The sequence below is a fragment of the Triturus cristatus genome, chromosome 11 (genome assembly GCF_964204655.1).
Source record: "Triturus cristatus chromosome 11, aTriCri1.1, whole genome shotgun sequence".
Classification (NCBI taxonomy): domain Eukaryota; kingdom Metazoa; phylum Chordata; class Amphibia; order Caudata; family Salamandridae; genus Triturus; species Triturus cristatus.
The window spans coordinates 605,694,091-605,713,800 of NC_140594.1; the positions used below are offsets into that span (position 1 = coordinate 605,694,091).

At 46.0% G+C, this 19,710-nt stretch overlaps 1 protein-coding gene across 9 annotated transcripts in view; it reads right to left on the bottom strand.

Annotated features, from left to right (window-relative positions):
• Positions 1-19,710, bottom strand: part of TACC1 (transforming acidic coiled-coil containing protein 1) — a 622,392-nt gene that overhangs the window by 362,479 nt on the left and 240,203 nt on the right. For 2 of the 9 annotated variants that reach the window (XM_085633920.1, XM_085633925.1), the window contains exon 2: positions 18,259-18,326. The exons of the other annotated variants lie outside the window; for them this stretch is intronic. The gene's annotated coding sequence lies outside the window, so the exon portion shown is untranslated. The remainder of the gene's footprint in view (positions 1-18,258; positions 18,327-19,710) is intronic. 9 annotated transcript variants of the gene reach the window in all.

The window sequence follows — 19,710 nt, forward strand, 5'->3', positions numbered from 1 at the left end:
GCAGAGATATTCCCATTAAGATCAACCGGAAGTACTGAGCACTGACATATGGGGTCGCGTTTAATAACAAGTGATAGGAATTATAGTCACTTAATATGGACTAAGTGACCTCAGACTTAAATAAAAAATCTATCAGGGGAGGGTAAATGAAAAAAAATAAACGATAACACTTGACGCCACGACCAGTAAAAGTGGGGATAGTCTCTTCAGGAGAAGTAGCAGAATCAGAGGCAGCTGTTGAAACCAGGTTGTTCTAAGTTAAAAAAGAATTCATGTAATCACCTTGGAGAGTCACTGGGCATGTGGCTTGCCAGTTTAAAACACTTATTCTAGCAAGAATGTAGGTTAAAATCGCCCACCTGGATAACAAGCATTTGCAATGCAATAGGTCTCGCATTTGCGAGAGTTTGAGTTATTGGCATTGTAGATGACAATGCCTTTTATGTATGTTTTAAAAATGAAAACAAAAATAAAAGGCATTGTCATTTACAATGTCAATAGCTCAAACCTGTGTAAATGCGAGATCTATTGCACTGCAAATGCTTTTATATAGATGTTCTGTGCACTTCCTCATATTGGGACTTTCAGCTGTATGCTAAGAAGTGTAGAACTACAAAACCATCATACATATAATCTGATTTCATTACATAACCTAATTTTGTTTATGATATTTGCCTTTCCCACGAGTGAAGATGTTAAATGCACTGAATTCATATGTTACATTTATATGTGCACGTTAGTGTATGAAATATTTTGTGCACATTGTTTTCGTCCTTTTCCCTCAGATAACCCCCTTCTTTGTATTATTTATTTTGATTTATATTTGGTCAATAGATAAGATAACACAATCTTGAATATTTCCCTACAATTGAAGCAATAGGTGTCGACTTGTTGGCACCCTATTGTAAAAGCACCTGGATATCTGTTGTAGAAGTTTATGTTGCAAAAACCTTAAAATGCCTCATTTAGTCAGTTCAATTCCATACAGCACACTGACATTTACATTTTGAGGCTTTCCTTTTTCAGTTATAATGTTCAACAGAAGTTACACTCAGAAAAACAGCTGGCTTCAGAGACGTCAAGGTTACAACCATATGACATAATATGTGTGCTACAAATAAAACACGTATCTTTCACAGAAAAAAAATCAAAGTTCCAAAGAAGGTAAAATTATGATGGGAAAGTAATAAAAGGGGAGTTCTGTTTTACGTCGCTGACTCACTACCGAGTCATCCTCGTTAACGAATTGAAACCCCAGGTGCACACTCACATAACGTACGTAATGAATATTAAACAAAGCTATTTTACGTTTACATGAGTTATTTCGATTGCGTAACATACAGGACAGTCCCTAACAGCAATGGCCACAGCACCGAAAAAACAGAACAGGAAAAAAGACGTCCTAGGCACGGTAAAACGGTTACCGTGCTACTTCTTTCTGTGTTGGATGAAGGAGTTGTCAGCAAGGAAAACAAGATAATGAACAGGTACTAAGGTAACGTGCAGGTCTGAAATGGCTAGTGAACAAAAGCGTTTGTCATTCTAGGGAAGGTGGTGGAGTCATTTGTAGATCAGTAGAGTATGTTGTATACTCTCTATTGCAACGTGGGAAAAATACAACAAATATCTCAAGTGTATACCTTTTACATTAAAAAAGCACCTACTTCGACGCCTCGCTGGGGGTAGTGGGCGCTATATAAATGCAACTACAATACAATAATTATTCATTATTTTCATGTCTGTTGCGGACATACATTTCGAGTATGTAACGGTAAGCTATCTGTGCGCGCGATGAAGGACAGCAACATTGCAGCTTGTAATGGTACAAATGAACTAGCAGTAAACGCAGCCTAAATATGGACAGTGAAAACCATTGTAGCTACCTATAGGAAAAGCGTCAGTGGCCCTTGGGCTTGGCACCCGCTTCGGATCTTGAAGGTTTTGGGGAGAGGATGTGTTCTGTCGGCTGCGCTGCCACCTCTGGTGCAGTAAACCAGGGTTTGAGCCTCAAGGTCGCGTCCACATCCTGTGATTCGGGGCAAATCATTTCATCTCCCCATGCCTGAATGTGTAATGTAAATACGGTGCTATGTAAAGTGCTCCAATACCTTTGGGTCGAGTTCGTGCTATAGAAATATGCCCCCCCAAAAAAAAAGGTTACTTACTAATTACTCATTGAAGCGCCTGGTTGAGAGACGCGGTATACTACATTATTCCTGCAGCGACCGGTAGATGGCGATGAAAGGCCGCGCGGCGTCTTCTTATCAGTGCGCGAGCCCGTTCTTATGGCAGAGCGCTCAGCCACCCACCTGTGTGCGCTCGGAACCTGGCAGGAATCCTGGGAGAGATCTTGTGCAAGTCTGATGTAAAATCGGTGCCAGTCGAAGCAGTGATTTAAATGCTCCAGCGCGCTCGCTGTGGCCCCGCCCCCTTGTGTATCTCGCAGGCCCGGCTCCGGCCTGGTGTCAGAGGGCCTGCGGTACTGAGCCGCTGCTGCCGGGTGGGGGGCGGGGAGTCCGGGGGTCGGAGCCATGCCATGGAGGTCCGTATGGCCGAGCTCATCTGCTCGGGCCTGGAGATCAGCGCCGCTCCGAAGCCCAGAGGTGAGGCGGCGACGAATGGGGGTGGGGGCAGAAGCTGCGCTCTTGCCTGAGCTCCGTCCGCGGGAGGGCTGGTTTGTGGGGGCAGGTATCCAGACGTTCTTCTGTTAAAGAGGAAGCTGGAATCACGGGACTGTGGAGGGGACCATATGGGTTAATGGCAATCGAAAGTGAAACTTCATGCTGGCTTGTGAGGGAAGGGGGACAGGAGATGTGCACGCCGCGTGGCTGTAAGCGCGTACACCAACTCAAATCCGCCAAAAGCCTGCGCGTGCACATCTCCTGTCCCACTTCCGAGGCAAGTCAGCAACAATAGATCTCGCTGGCGACAGCAGCGCTTCGCGCTGCGTTCGCCAGGCGAGACCTAAAAAAGAGCTATTCTCTGAGCTCGTTTTATGCAAGGAATAAAAGTAACCTTAAAGAGATGTTATGTGGCAGATATTCCAGGAGCATTGTAAAGGTCTACAACGAGTAAACTATGAGAATTAGGAAATGTTGCACAAACAGCAGCCAAATTGGCACATCCAGTATGAGTCATGGACAGTACAGTCCAAAGTTAATGAGACTAAAATTAAGAGACCTCCCTTGGCTCTTCCATGCTTCAATAGAACAGGTGGGACTGAGTAAGAGGAAAAACCAATCAGGAAAAAAAACAGAAACAGTCTCTCAGGTTTCTTACAGACAAACATTAACATTGGTCACAAAATCATAATAATTGACATTATCCCTCTTGGTAGCAAGACCAGCAAGCTAAGGAAAGAAAAAGAATCACAGTCCGACCACTGGCCTTGTATACATTCTCTTGGGTTGATAAGACCCCGTCAACAGAATTTGAGAGTCAATCATGGTCTCTTAATTAACTTAAAGGAGCAAATTGGTTAACGGTGGGAATTGTAACTATAGGCGTATAAGCTGGGACAGAAATTAGATAACCAACATCAATAGATGATACGACAGAAACTATGGGCCCTATAAGATGTACAAGTATTGGTTTGTAACAATAAAAAAGCCAAGGGGAAATGCTAAAATACCTGTGGTGGCAGCAGTCTGGATAACAGCTGAAACAGAGAGCCAGCTAGTCACGGGTTATTAAAATGAATCACAACACTGTCCCCAGCCCAGGATTTAGTTTGGAGACCAACCCAGGGACCTCACCTAACCATAATAATCTCTCGAAAAAGTTGAGCTATGGCCTAAACATTCATGCACCAATGTTTAACTTTGGTCTTAAGCTGATCATAGATCTCAACAGTGTTGGGAGGCAGCACAGGGGTATTGACCAGGACAATAACATATGGTGTAGCAGCCAAGGGGAGTTGCAGATTCTATGTCTACGTGTAGGAATATTTATTAAAGTGCAACTGCTACTCCTAGTAGTATCTTGGCGCTGTTTTCAAAGGGTTTCAGCGGGGGCAGAGAAGGAACTATGGGCTGCAAAAAAGCCAGGTTTACAGCTTTTTACGAAAGACGGGCGTTGCCTTGATACTTCTGAGGGTCAAAGGCAGTTTGTTCCGAAGGGAGGGGCCAAGGAAAGAGATGGCTTACCCCCTGATCTTGCCTTCTTGATTCGTGAGAATCTGGCAAGGCAGAGATTCGTAGAGCCAAGATTTCACTGTAGGCCATAGAACATAATCCTGTTTTTTTAGATAGCCTGGGCCAGTTCCATATAGAGCTTTCTGGGTCACAAGCAGAGTCTTAAAAATAATCCTCTTCCTTACTGGCAATGAAGACTCTTAAGAGGGCTTCACACATGAGTGCTGCAGTGGGCTGCTGCATTCTGGACAAGCTGCAGCCAGCAATCAGGTATTTGGACATGCCTGAATAGAGACCGTTCCCATAGTCAAGACGTGAGATAAGGGCTTGAATCACTTGTTGTCCGGCTGCAAAGGACAGTGGGAACAGAAATGTCCGAAGAAGTCGAAGGAGGGCGAAATAGGTGCCCACTACCAAGTTTACTTGGGTATGGAATAGCAATTGACCATCAAATTTACAACCCACGTTTTTCACCACCCGATTTTTAATAAGAGGGGGGAGGCGTCAAATGGCCAAAAGAACTGCCAGGGTGTCTCAGCATCTGAACCAAAAAAAAGAGCAGCTCAGTCTTTCCTACATTACCTTTAGGTTGGTTGATGGTCAACCGCACAAAGACAACTGAAAGGCAATTGCGAATTTCGTTGCTTGGAGAGGGCTCATTGTTCTTCCACGAGAACAGCAGCTGGATGTCATCTGCATATGACATGATTTTTGCCCCTAAAGATTCTGCCGAAGTAGCCAAAGGCATAAGGTAAATATTAAACATAGTTGGGCTCAGAGCAGAGACCTGAGAAACATCAACACTTAGATTGCGGGATTTGGCAGAGTAGAGGTGGCACCATATCTCTTGTCCCCTACCTTCTAGGAAAGATGCCAGCCACTTCCAAGCCTGCCCCCCCCCCCCCAATACCTATCGAGTTGAGATGGGCCAAGAGGACGTGATGTGAGATCGTATCGAAAGCAGCAGATAGATCTAAAAGACCCAGCAGTGCCCTGTCACCCACTTCCAGACCAAGTTGGATGGAATCAACAACCTCCAGCAGCGCTGTTTCGGTATTGTTATTAGGACGAAAGCCTGATTTGCTGGCATGCAGTAGACTATTCCTTTCACAATATGATGATATCTGATGGTTTACATGTTTCTCGAGCACTTTAAAGAAAGGCGGGGAGCAGGGAAATCAGCCTGTAGTTGGTCGGGTCAGAGGGGTCTGCCTGGATTTTTTAAACCAACGGGATAACCTTCGCTGGTTTCCATTTTATAGGTACAGTGGCTGACGAGAGAGAGATATTCAGTAACTGATTCACCAACTAGTTAATAGCCTCTGCCCCCGGCAAGAATAAAAGAGGGGCAAGGTCTAACAGGGAACCTGATTTGAGGCATTTTAAGGCTTGCAGTGAATCATCCAAAGAGACAGGCGAGAGAGAATTCAGAGACAAGCTTCATCTTTAATAATTGAAGAAGAAAGGGAAGGATCATGGCCAGACTCTGCCCAATTTCTGATTTCATTTTGGGTGACTGCTTCTGTGCCAGAGCTCAATATACCATCTCCAGCTCTGGGAGGTGGGAGGCTAGCCTGAATAGTATCTATTTTTTCTTGGAGGAACAAGGTGAGCGGCTCACACCATTCCACAGATGGAAGTGCAGATTGAAGCTAGCAACCATTGCCTGAAGAGAAGGTAGTTACTGGACTACAGTTTGGAGGTGGATGAGTGGCCACAACAGAAGGTGAAGTCAACATTGCCTCAAAAATTAGATCTCCAGACATCCTCCCAGTAACATTTGAGACCTAGCTCAGTTGGTTCAGAGACGATGGAACTTCTGATGTACAAAGATCAAAAGGTCCTGGTACCCCGATGAATGCCAGGTGTGGAGGTGGAGTCAGCTCCCTCTCCAGGGAATAACAATAAATATGAGGTATGAACGAGTCTGCTCTGTCCAGGGATTTGAGCTCCACATCGGACTCGCCCATATTTGGTTCGAAAACGAATTTACCCTTAATGTTACTAATCACTTCTTATAACTTGATAAGTCTAGGCTTACAGGCAGCCAAGGATGAACCAACCAGGTTTTCCAGAATCAGGCCATCAACCTGTCGACTATGGAGTTACAAGAATCATTAAGCAAAGAACTTGGCGAACATTTACATGAGGAGGGAGAGCTGACGGCCTTAGATGTGGGCCCCTTAGTAGCATTTTTTGCTTTAGAGACACGTGGCAGGGTCACCCGGGGCACTCTAGAGAAGATACCACCAATAGCAAGAATAGAAGGTCTTTGATCGATTGTGCATCTAGAAATTAAGGTTGACCTACCCTTGGGTTGCCTGGGTTAGGAAAGGCTCCAACTAAATCTAGAGCAATGATCTCCAGAGCACACTAATGTGAGATATATTGTTTCGCACATTTAGGGTTGTAAATGACACGTGGTATGGACACAGGCATATAAGATGCAATTAGGTCACTGTTTAACCTGCATAGGACAGAATAACCTCAAATAATAAGGTACTACATTTTAGAAACGGAGACTTCATCTCCTGATATAGGCCGCTGACCCTTAGGACATTTTCATGTCTGTCAAAACATGTTGACAGTAGCATAGGATGGTAAAGTAATTGATATCCCCATTAAATCATCCACCTTTGATTTTAATCCTACCAGGACATCCAATAATAAAATTGATTAAGGATATTTCTAGATAGTTTTAACGGCTCACCTATTTTTATCTCTGGTTTGATCGTGTGCAGTACACACTTCATTATTAAACAAAAAAAACCTTGCTCCCACTTATAGTGGTAAAGCCTACCTTGGACTCAACAGGGTCTAGAGCGTGGGAAGCCCGATGATGAAGCATGCCTCATGTTTATTTGGTTAAGAGCCTTGCAATTCCCAGAGAGACTTCCCTCTGAGGAGAACAAAACAAAGACCAAAAAAGAGCCAGATCATTTTTAATGTGTGGGTGTGTAGATACAGTGGGAGGACGAAGGTCTAGGCATACACCTCTCACTCCTACTTTGTGTGTGAGGGCAGTGTTCCCAATCTTCACAACGTTTGTCTAGTGCAGGATGTAATCTACACTCTGTTATCCATAAATCTTTACCCTACACGGATAATGCTTCCTCCTGAAATATGAGGTTTTAGAAGGACCTCAAAGTTCTAACCACCAGCCTTTTAGGCTAATTATGTCAACGAAGGAAGGGTCATCTCTGTCAAATTCCACAACCATGAGGCTCTCCCTCTCAGGGGCCCTTTGGAAGTAAAACTGGCTAATTTCTTGACCTAGAAGAGCGAAATTCTGTTTGTATTGGCTGAAACCTAGAGACACTCCTTTCATTTGTAAACCATGAGCCAATTTAACACATTAAATATCCAAACCTGATAGTCAGGGGAAGCCTTAGGTTGAAATGAACACAACCACCTGGCCTGTGATGCTCGCACACACATTTCTATTCACAGGATTACCTCAATAAAAAAAATAATCTGTGGGACACTGGGTTTTTTCTAAGCTTTTCTTGCTGGTCACCTGTGATAAAAATTTTCGACTCGCATGTAGTTAGTTTTGCCTTGTTTCACTCAGTTGACGCAGGCCTAGAAATGTTATCAGGCTATGGAATGTACCCTCCAGTGTTCAAGGCTGCAGCCAATCTTTAGCATGCTTGGGTGTATGACTTTTTTAAGGTATGAATCCAACTTTCCATCGACTCGCAATTCCAATTGATTTGTAGGATATTTAACATCTGCCCATACTGTGGCAACAAGGCTTTTTATCCCTCCTATGTTCCAAGGCAGCATCCCTTAAGTCCACCAATGAGAAATCTGCCCAACTAAAATAAAGAAAGGTATGCAAGTGGCACAGTTTGTTGGAATCCTGTCAATAAAAACCAAGCTTAGAGTTCTCAAATCCCTTAACAAAAAAAAGGGTAAGAGTGAGTTAACATTATCAGTGATTGGAATCTTATGGTAGGTTTAAGGTGATCTTTCTCTAAAACACCATGCTGTGGACAGAGACGTTTTGATGCATGGGGACAGTAGGCTTTGGCCAAGGGCTCCAGCCTTTCAGGGGCCCCATGACTGAGTCAGCTTGGTTTTGCAGAGTTTTGCCCTTGTGACCTTGAAAAATCTTAAACAGATTTATTTTATTTTCTGTTTTCCTTTCATTTATTTTTAACGTGGGTGATGTGTGAGAGTACATTGCAAACATTTTGCAAAGAAACGCTGTGTTTATGTTTAATTCAACAACCATAAAAAAGTTTCTTTTAGTCAAAACAGGATATCACATATGAGAAACAGGAGGGCGCCACTGAGATTATTTGCAGTAATATTAAAAGTCACTATCCCTGAATAGTAGATGTAAACACATATAGAATGTGTAGAAGTGTGCCTGTGCACTGTCAGTGACCTGGCCAAAAAGAGCATGAAAGAGTAGAAATTAGATCATAAATTCAAAGCTATTCCGAATACGGGCCCCCAATATTCTTAAAATGTCACTGGCCGTGGACCCACAGTCAAAACAACAACTGGTTCCAACAACCCAGCCCTCCGCGTGGATGAAGATCACTGCACAGCTGCGTCACATGACGCTCTTCTGAAAAGGCTATGAAAACACTGAAAGAAATAAAACATCGAAAGGAAAACAATGCATTCCATCCAGGGAATCGGAGTCACAGTCTAATTTCGCATGCTTTTCACATTAATTTTCCTGCTGCTTCAATGGAATGTCCTGAGAGTTGCCACCCACAACGGTAAACGACCACAGTCTTGAGAAAACATCAGTGCAGCTCACGTCTCTCCCTTTGCCAAGCTGGCAAGTTCAAAGGCAGAGCTGGGAGGAGAGGATGCTGAAAGAATTCAAAGAAAGCTGCATATTACTTCCAGGGAGGTTCAAGTGGAGAACTGACAAGTGATGTGTGCCTGTTGTGCATGGGCGAATGTTGCAAGCTGGGTTCGTATTTGCATACATGCAATGACGTGAGTGGCCTCATTGATGAGTCAGCTGAAGCTAGAACAATGTACAACGTTTAAGAGAGGAGTGCACAAGCGGAAGAGGCCATGGTCAGACACACACTCAAGGAGTGCATGCATGCTGACCATGGCACAGTTTCCTGCCGCCTCCAACTGCTGTCCCTGAAATTCTTAATGTTTGCCACCTTCTCAATTCCATCAAGAGGAAAAGGGTACCCCGCGAGGATGAAGAACAATGGAGGTCTTGCAGGACTCCTCCGCTAATTAAAACTGGAATATAGGGCAGTTCATGGAAATCATCCTCGAAGTTCCATCCATTTGGCAAAAAGAACAACCCAGGTTACCTTCAGAGAGGAGAGAGGAGAGAGGCATGCCTTCACAGCTATTGTGGAAGGCCACTTTGTCACAGCAAAATCACTTATGCTCAGGGTGGAAGTCAACAGTCAGAGTTATTCAAGGACAAGAGGAACCTATTTTTCACAAATGTCCCAATCCTTGGAAGCGTTATCCAAGAGGTGACCTGAAAAATAAAGCCCTGGCATGGTTATATCCCAAGAGAGGGTTTGACAGGGTCAGGTCTTGCAGCAAAGGTGGTGCAAAGAGTCTGCATCACTGGATGGCATTCATCCGAAAAATATGGATTGTATGGTATTAGATCATGGTAAGAAAAACCTTCTGGCATACATCAGGACCTGTGCAAAATTAACTCCGATGTGAATTTCGCTTATATTCACTGAACGGTATACCAGAAATCACCAGGTTTAGTGATGGACTTAGTCCTCTGCAATGTATCTAAAATTCCAAGTCCATTCCTTGTGGTACTAGACCACCACCTTAGGCTCCCTACAACATGGTGAAGGCCATCACCTTTTTCCTTTACTCAGCTTTTTTTAAAAAAAATATTTCTTTTTATTATAAATTAACACAACAAATAGTCAGCACAAATATACCCAACATGTTCGCACTTTTGGATGTAGGGGAGTTCATATAGTTACAGTTCAAGAATCAAGGCTGCAATTTACATTTATCCACAAGGTTGATCTATACTGATCAAGTGAAGTTCTGGTCATCAAGGTCTATGCTACGGGGTGGGCTACAAATTTCTCCACGGTACGTGTTCCAGGCTCCCCAAATTAACGATCACTTCTTCGGGCACCCCCTTGCGACGTAGACAGTCTTTTCCCTAAACATTCATCAGTCCATATTTTTATTCCATTCCGCTAGCACTGGAGGCTGGGCGGCACCTCAGTGCTGAGCTATATTTCTTTTCGCAATCATCAGGCCCAATGTTACCCAGATCCTGCCCATCCTTCCCACGTCCGTTGGCTCCCACACGTTCAGCATACATCGTTTCGCCTCAAGGCGCATTTCTAGTTTTAAAACTTCACTCATCACCGTATGAATTTGACGCCAGTAACGCGGAATAAGATCACACTCCCATATTATGTGCATGAATGTCCCATCTTATCCACACTGACGCCTGCACACACTCTCCTCAGCTCTCCCCATTCGGACCAGACAGGGAGCTGTGACATACACTCTGTGAAGTATTTTGAGCTGAACAAGTCGTAGCCTGGCCGATATGGCTACTTCCCTTGGGGAGGATAGGGCCTCCTGCCACTCCCTGTCATCTAGCTCAAAGCCGTCTCTCTCCCACTTTGCTCTAAGATCTTGTAAAGGATCGGCTACGCTATTAATCAGTTTTTTATAGGTGAGAGATATCGTTTTTCTGGTAGGTAGCCGTCTAGCAGTCTGTCTTCAAGAGGAGTATACTCCGGGACTGAGGAGCCCGATGGTATGAGTGACTGTAATGCATGGCGGACCTGTAGATATCGAAAGTACTCTGTGTTTGAGAGCTCATGTTTTGGCTGTAGTTCAGGAAAGGACATCACTGCCCCTTTAACCCAATCACCAATGTTCGAGATCCCGATGAGGTCCCACCTATCGAAACACTTTTTTTCCCCCAAAGATTTCTTAGGATCTCAGAATCCCAGAGAGGTGTGGCTGCAGTCAACTTCCGATCCCACCCCAGACTCTTAGTGGCAGTGTGCCAGATATGTACTGAATGTTTCATCGGTCCCGTCAGGGGAAAACGCTTTGGTTTGGAATATAGGGCTCTATAATAGTTCCCCCCCCGGGAGTTCCCATCGGTTCATAGCATAGCCCGGGTCATCTAATCTACGGTATGTGCAGTGGTTTATCGCCGCCAGGTGGGCCGCCCAATAGTATTTCTTGAGGTCGGGGAGGCTGATACCCCCGTCGTACCAGTTAAGTGTGAGTTTGTGTAATGCTATCCTATGCTTACCTTCCCACAATAGTGCTCTCTGCATTCCTTCAATCTCTCTGAAATAGCTGTCCAGAACTGGGTCTGGGAAGTTCTGTAATACGTACAGAAAACGAGGCAAAGACATAATTTTAAAGAGTGCTGCTCTTCCCAAGAGAGAGAGAGGGAGCGCCCTCCATGCTGCAGTATCTCGTTTCAGTCGTTGCAAGGGCGGGATTAAGTTCCGGTTGTATCGGAGTGGAGAGTCAGACGTCACGTATATTCCCAAGTATAGAAAGCCCTCTGTGGTGACCTTAATTGGGCAGTCCCTTGGAATTGCGGGGCGGTCCCCGTGTAGTACGTATAATAGGGTTTTACTCCAGTTGAAGCAGTAACCAGAGAATCTCCCAAAAATTGTGAATATGTCTAGTACTGCTACCAACGACCTCTTGGGGGCGGCCAGGAACAACAGGATATCATCCGCATATAGTGATATGTGGTCTTCCCATGATGGGGGCCACCTCAATCCACGTATGACCGTGTCTCTTTGGATACACGCCGCCAGGGGCTCGAGCTCTAGGGCAAAGAGAAGAGGGGAGAGGGGACACCCCTGCCTAGTGCCACGACCCAACTCGAAAGGCTCAGATCGTCTGTTATTCACCACGACCTGTTCCAAGGGCTTGGTATAAAGGAGCCTAATCCATCGGATGAACCCCCCCCCCCCAAATCCAAACTTCTTTAGTACAGCAAACAGGTAGGGCCCCTCTATAGTATCAAATGGCATTGTGGCGTCTAGTGAGACTACGATTGACGGTTCTCTTAACGTGTCCAACCTCCCCATCACTCCGTGCAATCGCCGGAGGTTCAGGGCTGTGTTTCGGTGGGGCATGGAGCCCAACTCGTCAGGGTGGACTAGGTCACCAAGCACTTTAATCAGTGGGTTGGCCAACACTTTAGCGAGTATTTGGGTTCTGCGTTGAGGAGAGAGATGGGTCTGTAAGACGTACAATTCAGTCTGGACTTGCCCTCTTTGTAGATTGTTACTATTGTGGCTACACGCCTGTCCAGCGGCAGCTCTCCTCGCTCCCTACTCCCCATAAACATAGCCCTCAGTTGAGGGGCCAGTTTATCTGGCGCTAGTTTATACAGCTCTATCGGTAGGCCGTTAGGGCCCAATGCTTTGCCCGCCTGAAGGCGTCTAATCGCTGTTGCTTTTTCGTCGGTGGCAAATTCACTGTCTAGGAATGCTTGCTCCTCGGGGGGGCAGGAGAGGAAGGACTATATCTCTGAGCATGGACTGGGAGTCCTCCTCCGATTGTTGTGTGTATGATTCGTAGATGGTACTATAATGGGCTGCTAAAGTGTTTACTATAGCCTGCGGGTCTGTGAGAGCGTGGCCATCTTTATCAAGTATTTCCGGTACTAGTCTGGATGTAATTTCTCTTTTGTCCAACCATGCCAGGAGTTTTCCGGCCTTGTCCCCTAGATCATATACTCTACCTTGCGAGTCCCTTGCAGCAGACTTCACCCTATCCATGGCTATAGCCTTGTAATAATCTTTTTTAAGCTGTAGGGCGTGTGTCTTTTCGGGCGTCGCCCCCTCCTCCAAACTTCTCTCTAGGTCGAGGACCGCACTTTCCACACTCACCAGGTCCTTCATTTTGTCTTTTCGTTTACCTGCTATTAGGGAGAGCACCTGCCCTCGGATCACCGTTTTGAATGCCTCCCACAGTGTCTGGGAGGAGTCAACTGTACCTTTGTTCTCCTGGAAATAATTATCCATGGTCTCCACTAGGGCCATGCGCACGGCAGGGTCTCGGAGGTGCCACGGGTTGATAGGAGCCACCCTTCCCTCCCCCCTACACCCCAGCGCCACCTGCATCCAGACTGGGGAATGATCGGAGATACCCCTAGCCAAATGTCTTATTTCACGGAGGTTCGTCAGTTGTGTGGAGGGGACGATAATGTAGTCAATTCGTGAAAAACGTATGTGCCCCGGAATAGAATGTCTGTTGGATACTGTCTGGATGGAACACCCTCCATGTGTCAGCTAAACCAAGGGTTTCCAGAAAATCTGGCAGCCATCTCACTCCTGTGCCCGTGGGGGGCTTCTGTCTACTACCACTGAGTTAAAATCTCCTCCCATTAGTAATAGACTGTCCGGCAATGAGAGCAGTACTGTTCCAAGGTCCTTGAATGTCCGGGCCTGTAATCTCGGAGGGACATAAACTGATAAGCAGGTGACCATAAGCCCCTCCCACTGCCCCGTGATACCTATATATCGCCCCAAGTCATCTGTCCAGGTGGATTGGATCATAAAGGAAGGGAGGTGCGCACCATTATTCCTATCCCACGAGAGCCGGTTGTAAAGCCAGCATGTGCCGCTAATTTATAACCCCATCCGTTTAGTGCACTGCAGGAATGCCCCACCAGATGGGTCTATTGAAGTAGGACCACGTCCGGCGCCTGTCTCCTGATGTATTGTAGCGCTTGATCTGATCTTGCAACCCATTTACATTCCAGCTCAATATCTTAAGATTGCAGACCTTCCTCATGATCATTCAAGTAATCTATATTGGTTTTCTCTCCCCATATTGCTGTCTTATTCCGTGCTGACTCAAAACGTACAAAACGCACACCTATAATCCAAACCCAACAACCCCCCTTCCTGCCCCCCTGCACTTTGGGCTCAAACCCGCCCACGGTCCTAACTTGCAGAGTGCCTGTCGCCCAACTTAAACTAAAAGTAGTAACATGGGCGTGTAAGAGTCTCTCCATCCCTCCCCCCCAAAATATATACTGAAAATGTCTCATCTGCTCTTCAGGATAGCAAGTCCCACGATCCGTGCCACTCCGAGCCTTGCCGGAATCCTCGATGACGTCCGCCCTCTTGTATCGCACTTTATTCCGCTGTTCCGGGGACACACTCCCTGTCTCTACGCCAGTCCTCTACCCAGTCCGATGCCGATTCCGGGGTGTCGAAGAACCACGTTTTACCAGCGCTTTCGACTCGTAATCGTGCAGGGAACAGCATGGCGTATTTCAGTCCTCTGTCTCTGAGCATTTTCTTTATCCCTAGGAAGGATCTGCGTTGCCGCTGCACTGCTTGCGTGAAATCCGGGAAGAAAGAGATTGTTGCATTGTCATACTGGAGTGGTGGGCCGCCTCTAGCGTTCGAGGATCACATCTCTGTCGCAGTAATTCAACACTCGTGCTAACATGGGCCTTGGGGGGGGCTCCCGGTTTCGGCCGTCCACCAGGGACTCTATGAGCTCTTTCTATAACAAAGAATTTTGAGAGGCCTTTAGGTTGGAGGTGCTTGAGTAGGAGTTCCTCAATGAATAGGTCCGGGGCCTGCCCCTCCGGCACTCCCAAAATTAGCACGTTGTTGCGACAAGTGCGCCCTTCGTAGTTGTCGAGTTTACTTTCTGCGAACTTGCGAAAGGTTTGAAACTCCCGTATTTCAGTCTGCAGCTGGGAGGTGTCGTCGACCAGGCTCGTTGTAGTGATCTCCAGTTGTTTTGGGAGGTGTCGTCGACCAGGCTCGTTGTAGTGATCTCCAGTTGTTTGACCTTATTGCCCATTTTTGCCAGGTCGGCTCTTATTAGTGTGACGTCAGTTGAGATCATGTCCCTCCTATGCTCCAGAGACGCCCTTACTCCAGAAATGGCTGCCATGACGTCTTTCAGCGTGGGCTCCGCCGGGTTATCATCCACTTCACTGCCCGTCTTCTCCGTGGTCCGCTGGTCCTGTGGCAAAGTTTTCGGGCACGTGTAATGGTCCAATTTATTCTGCTGGACCATTTTGGACCACTTTGAGCTCGCCATTGCGTTGGGGATCTGCTTCGTCTCTAGGGTCACTATAGGCAGTACCTCCTGTGGTCTCTGGCTTCCCTCTGCTGCGTCCCCCACACTGGCGATCTATGCCCTCCAGCCCGATAAGGACTATATGCTTAGTCCCTCTCCGTCTGGCACAGCGAGTGAGTTGTCTCAGGTGCACTGTTGGTTCTTGTGGGCCCCACCACTCACACACCTCCAGGCCAAAGATGAAAGCGGCCTGTCTGTCTACTTCCTTTCCTTTTGGCCGATCACTTGTGCCCATCTCCCTTGGTCTGTTGATCTTGCATTCTCTGTGTGGTTCTCCCCTGCCCTTTCAACGAACAGCCTGTAGATGAGGCGGGAATAGGCACTCGGGCAGGATGGGGGCTGAGCTGAATATCCCTGCACCGATGTGGGCTCATTGATCGCTGAACTCGATTTCGGTGCCCCCACCCCCACGTGAGGAAAGGGGAGTGGGGTATGGGCCTCAGTCCGGAGCTCGCCCGTCGGGACCGACCCGACCGCCGGGTCCCACTCCTAGCCGGCGTGCGTCGTCGTCACATTCACGGCTGCTCTTGCTACAGCGTCTCCCGGCTGCGGGGCCCGCGGAGGCCGCCGTCAAGCCCCGGCGAATCTCTGTTTTCCCGGGGTGTGCAGCCACGGTCAAGGCAGCGGCTTATTAAGCAAATGTTCCGGTGCTTGGTTGCTATTTTGGGGTCGGATATTTCTAGCGGATAAAAGCGGGGAGGGGGTTTGAAGACACAGCTCGTCTAACCAGCGGCCGCCATCGATCTCCGCTTGGCCTCACCCCCCTACTCAGCTTTTATTGATATTGAAGCATTTATCCCTAAAAGACTGACTGACATCTGGAAATACAAAAGCACCACTCTAGAAATTGATGTCACCCTCTTGCTCTAGAGAAGCCTATTCATCTAGATGCTCTTTTCAAATAAAAAAAAAAAGCATATTTATGGCTCCTTCATCCATAAGCATACACAATCCAATATTCTGCAGCTATGGTCTGAAACGTACTCACCATCCAACACCATATGTCCTACCTGCCTAGAAGACCCTTCACTGGTTGCCAGCCCTTAAAATAATCCATTTGAAAGACTTCTGTATAATCCATCGCACCTTTCACAATTCTGCTCCAGATTTTCTCAAAATCACTTAGCCTAATAAATATAGCTGCAAGATAACAGGGGGCTTATAGTGATGTGGTATGCGATGGCGCCTCCTCGTGTATCCATGTGTATGGAGCAATAATGATATTTAGACGGTGCTACAGGTGAGGGGATAACCCTGAACCCCCAAAGAAGACCCGAGTCTGAAAATTTGTAAAACAGGTGACCTGTGCACACGTAATCTGTGTCAACAGTGTAAATTACTGCAAGTAACAAAAAAACAACAACTAGCACAGTAGTCCGATTGGCGTTTTCTTTCTTTGTTGATTTAATTGGAGATCAGATGCCCAGCCAACACGTGTTTCGTCAGGGTATGAACCCACAACTTCTTCAGGGCTATTGGACAGATGGCCTGGAAGGAGAAATTCTCTCCGCTGGTTGTATTTCCGTCCTGGCTGTACGGGTGAGCAAATCCAATGAAGGACATAAACTAATATTCAGGTAAGTACCAAAACAGGAGCACTAGTGTGCTGTACGAATGAGACGAAAGCGAGTACGCTTGTCAATCTACACTTACAGGAAAACCGGTGGGTTCATACCCTGACGAAACACGTGTTGGCTGGGCATCTGTTCTCCAATTAAATCAACAAAGAAAGAAAACGCCAATCGGACTACCGTGCTAGTTGTTGTTTTTTTGATACTTGCAGTAATTTACACTGTTGACACAGATTACGTGTGCAAAGGTCACCTGTTTTACTAATAAATATAGCTACTGCCTTTATCCTGTCAGCCCAAAAATATGGAGGCAACACTCGAATGCACTCCCTGGGCATTATGGAGCCATCAGAGAGCGCCTGAAAACCTGTCTCTTGCCGTCTTGAGACTAAGAAAGAAAACCTACACAAGTACCACACTCATCCACAAACCCATCAGCACACAACCCACAGTCCGACTACTGTATGGGAACAAATCCAAACACCCTACCATACCCTTTGAAACACCACCCAGTCACGCAAGCAACACATCTACTGACATTTTGTCAAATAAATGTAGAACCACCAGCAAAATCATTTGTATAGCAAACACAACTTCACTACCTTAATCAGCAAACAAACAGCACACTCAGAAAACACCCAATCCCATTTAGCTCTAATGCATAGACCATGAGATGAGCCACACAGCACTAGTTCACACCTCAGACTGCTAAAACACTCAAAACACGGTAATAGTGAATTCAAACAACTCAGGGAGCCAAGGGACACAATAAATGACACTTTAAACACTAATACAACAAAATCCTATTACACAGATCTCCCTAAGAGGTTTGTATTTTCAGCTGTTAGCAAGTGTATAATTCAGTAAGCACAAATAACGATTGATGCTGGTTGTAAGTCTATAATAATAACAAAAAGAAAAGGTCCGAGGGAATTTTAAAGACCCTACACGGATTAAATCCCCCTATCCAATCTATCACAAAAAACACATATATAATCCGGGGTCTACTATGATAACTTAATCATGTGCAACATGGTGCACTTCGAGTTTTAGCAAGGAATGTCAGAATAGGTGTCAAAAAAAGAAAGTGCTGAAAATTATAAGGAATTATCAACTAGAATGATCCTTATTGATAATTGGATTCCCATCATACACCAAAGTGATCATTATCATCATTTGGGTTTCCAACCAACCTCCAGTATACCCTCTTGATCATAGAGGGGTTCTGGGTGGATTATATCCTCTAATGGATCATTCAGAGGAAAGAGAGCAGAGGAAAAAGAAGAGACATATCCGCCCTCTGATAAGATCACCAAACTTGTGTAGCAGTGAGAAAAGTTGCTGCTTCTAAACGGTCGACATGTTTCAGCCAACTGGACAGCCGGTCCACGGCTTTCTTCAGGACCTATCTTCAAAAGTTTTTAATTGCTATTGCATTCAATAAAGTGAAAAAATGTTTTTATACATACAGGTTGAGTCTGATAAAACCTCTGATGTCTTAAACTGATCCTCTGTATCAGCGTAATGTATAGGACATCTGTAAGACACAAACAATGACACCCACCGTGACAAACACATTCATTATTTACTTCATTCACAACCCGAAGATGGCTGTGGACAAACAATATATTATTTTATATTATTTAGTTTTTCAAAACTTGTATGCTCACTTGTATGATACAAGGATTAGACCTCACCTCACCCGGCACCAGCTCAAGTCAATGAGGCTCCGCTCTAGCAAGCATAAACCAAAAGAAAAAAGGAGTTTCATTTAGAATATGCACATGTCCAAATACATCTTTATGTTTATTGGACTACAGAATGTCGTCACTGCCGTCGGGAAATGTAGTTCTATGTACATGCATTCTGTAGTCCAATAAACGTAAAGATGTATTTACGTAGAACTACATTTCCCTAAAGCAGTGACTAAATTTTGTAGTCCAATGACATGATCAAGTCGCGACTCATATACACTAATTGGGTCCAGCGGCGTGGAGTGCACGATATAAAAGTTATTTTATATCGTGAAGTGGAAGTGGTGAAACTACTCTAGCGATTACCACAGAAGCTACCTTTCCCCTCCTGAGGCGGAAGCCGGGAGGTCTCTCTTCTTCACTTGTGCTTTTAGTACTCTCCTAGCATTTTAAATACGTGTGACTCTGATCGCTTGTTCATTAAGCATGAGAGATCTAGAGACTTTCCTCGCGCTCTTAAGTGCTTTGTGTTCCTTCCCCCCCCCGCCCTCTGCCCCCGGACCGCCCTCGGCTGAGTATCGACGCCGAGGGCTGGGCTCCCGGTTTTGGCGGCCATATTGGGTGTGGGTCAGGCGGGTGACGCGCTCTAGCAGCGCTTTAAAAAGAACGGTCATGACTCGTAATGCGGACGCGCCGGACCTGCGCCGGAGTCGTGCCGGAGTCCTGCCCGTCTGCGCCCGTCCGTGACAGGACGGGACTAGGGACCACGGGCTCCTCACCCTTGCTCATCACTGCTGCAAGGGCTCCTCATATCAGGTATTCGGCGCAAGCCCTGCTACTCCTTAAACCAATTCCTCTTACAGACTGTTCCAGAGACCCCCGGCCATGTCCTGAGGGCCCGTTCTCATGCATATACTGTGAATACCAAACACCTTCTACAAAATCCAGCATTGAGATATTAGATATAAGGGAACAAACTGCACCTAAAGGGACCAAGGAGACAAAGTGTCTTCTTCTAAATGTTCGCTCCCTACCTAGACATCAACTAGAGGTATGGGACCTAATACATACAACTCAACCCGATCTTTGTTTCCTTACGGAAACCTGGTTGAAACCTCATACAGTTCCCGCTATTGCTGTGGGGGTCCCTCTGGGCTATAAGATCGTCCACTTTGACCGCCCAGAGAAAATTGGTGGTGGCCTAGCCATTATACACAAAGATTACCT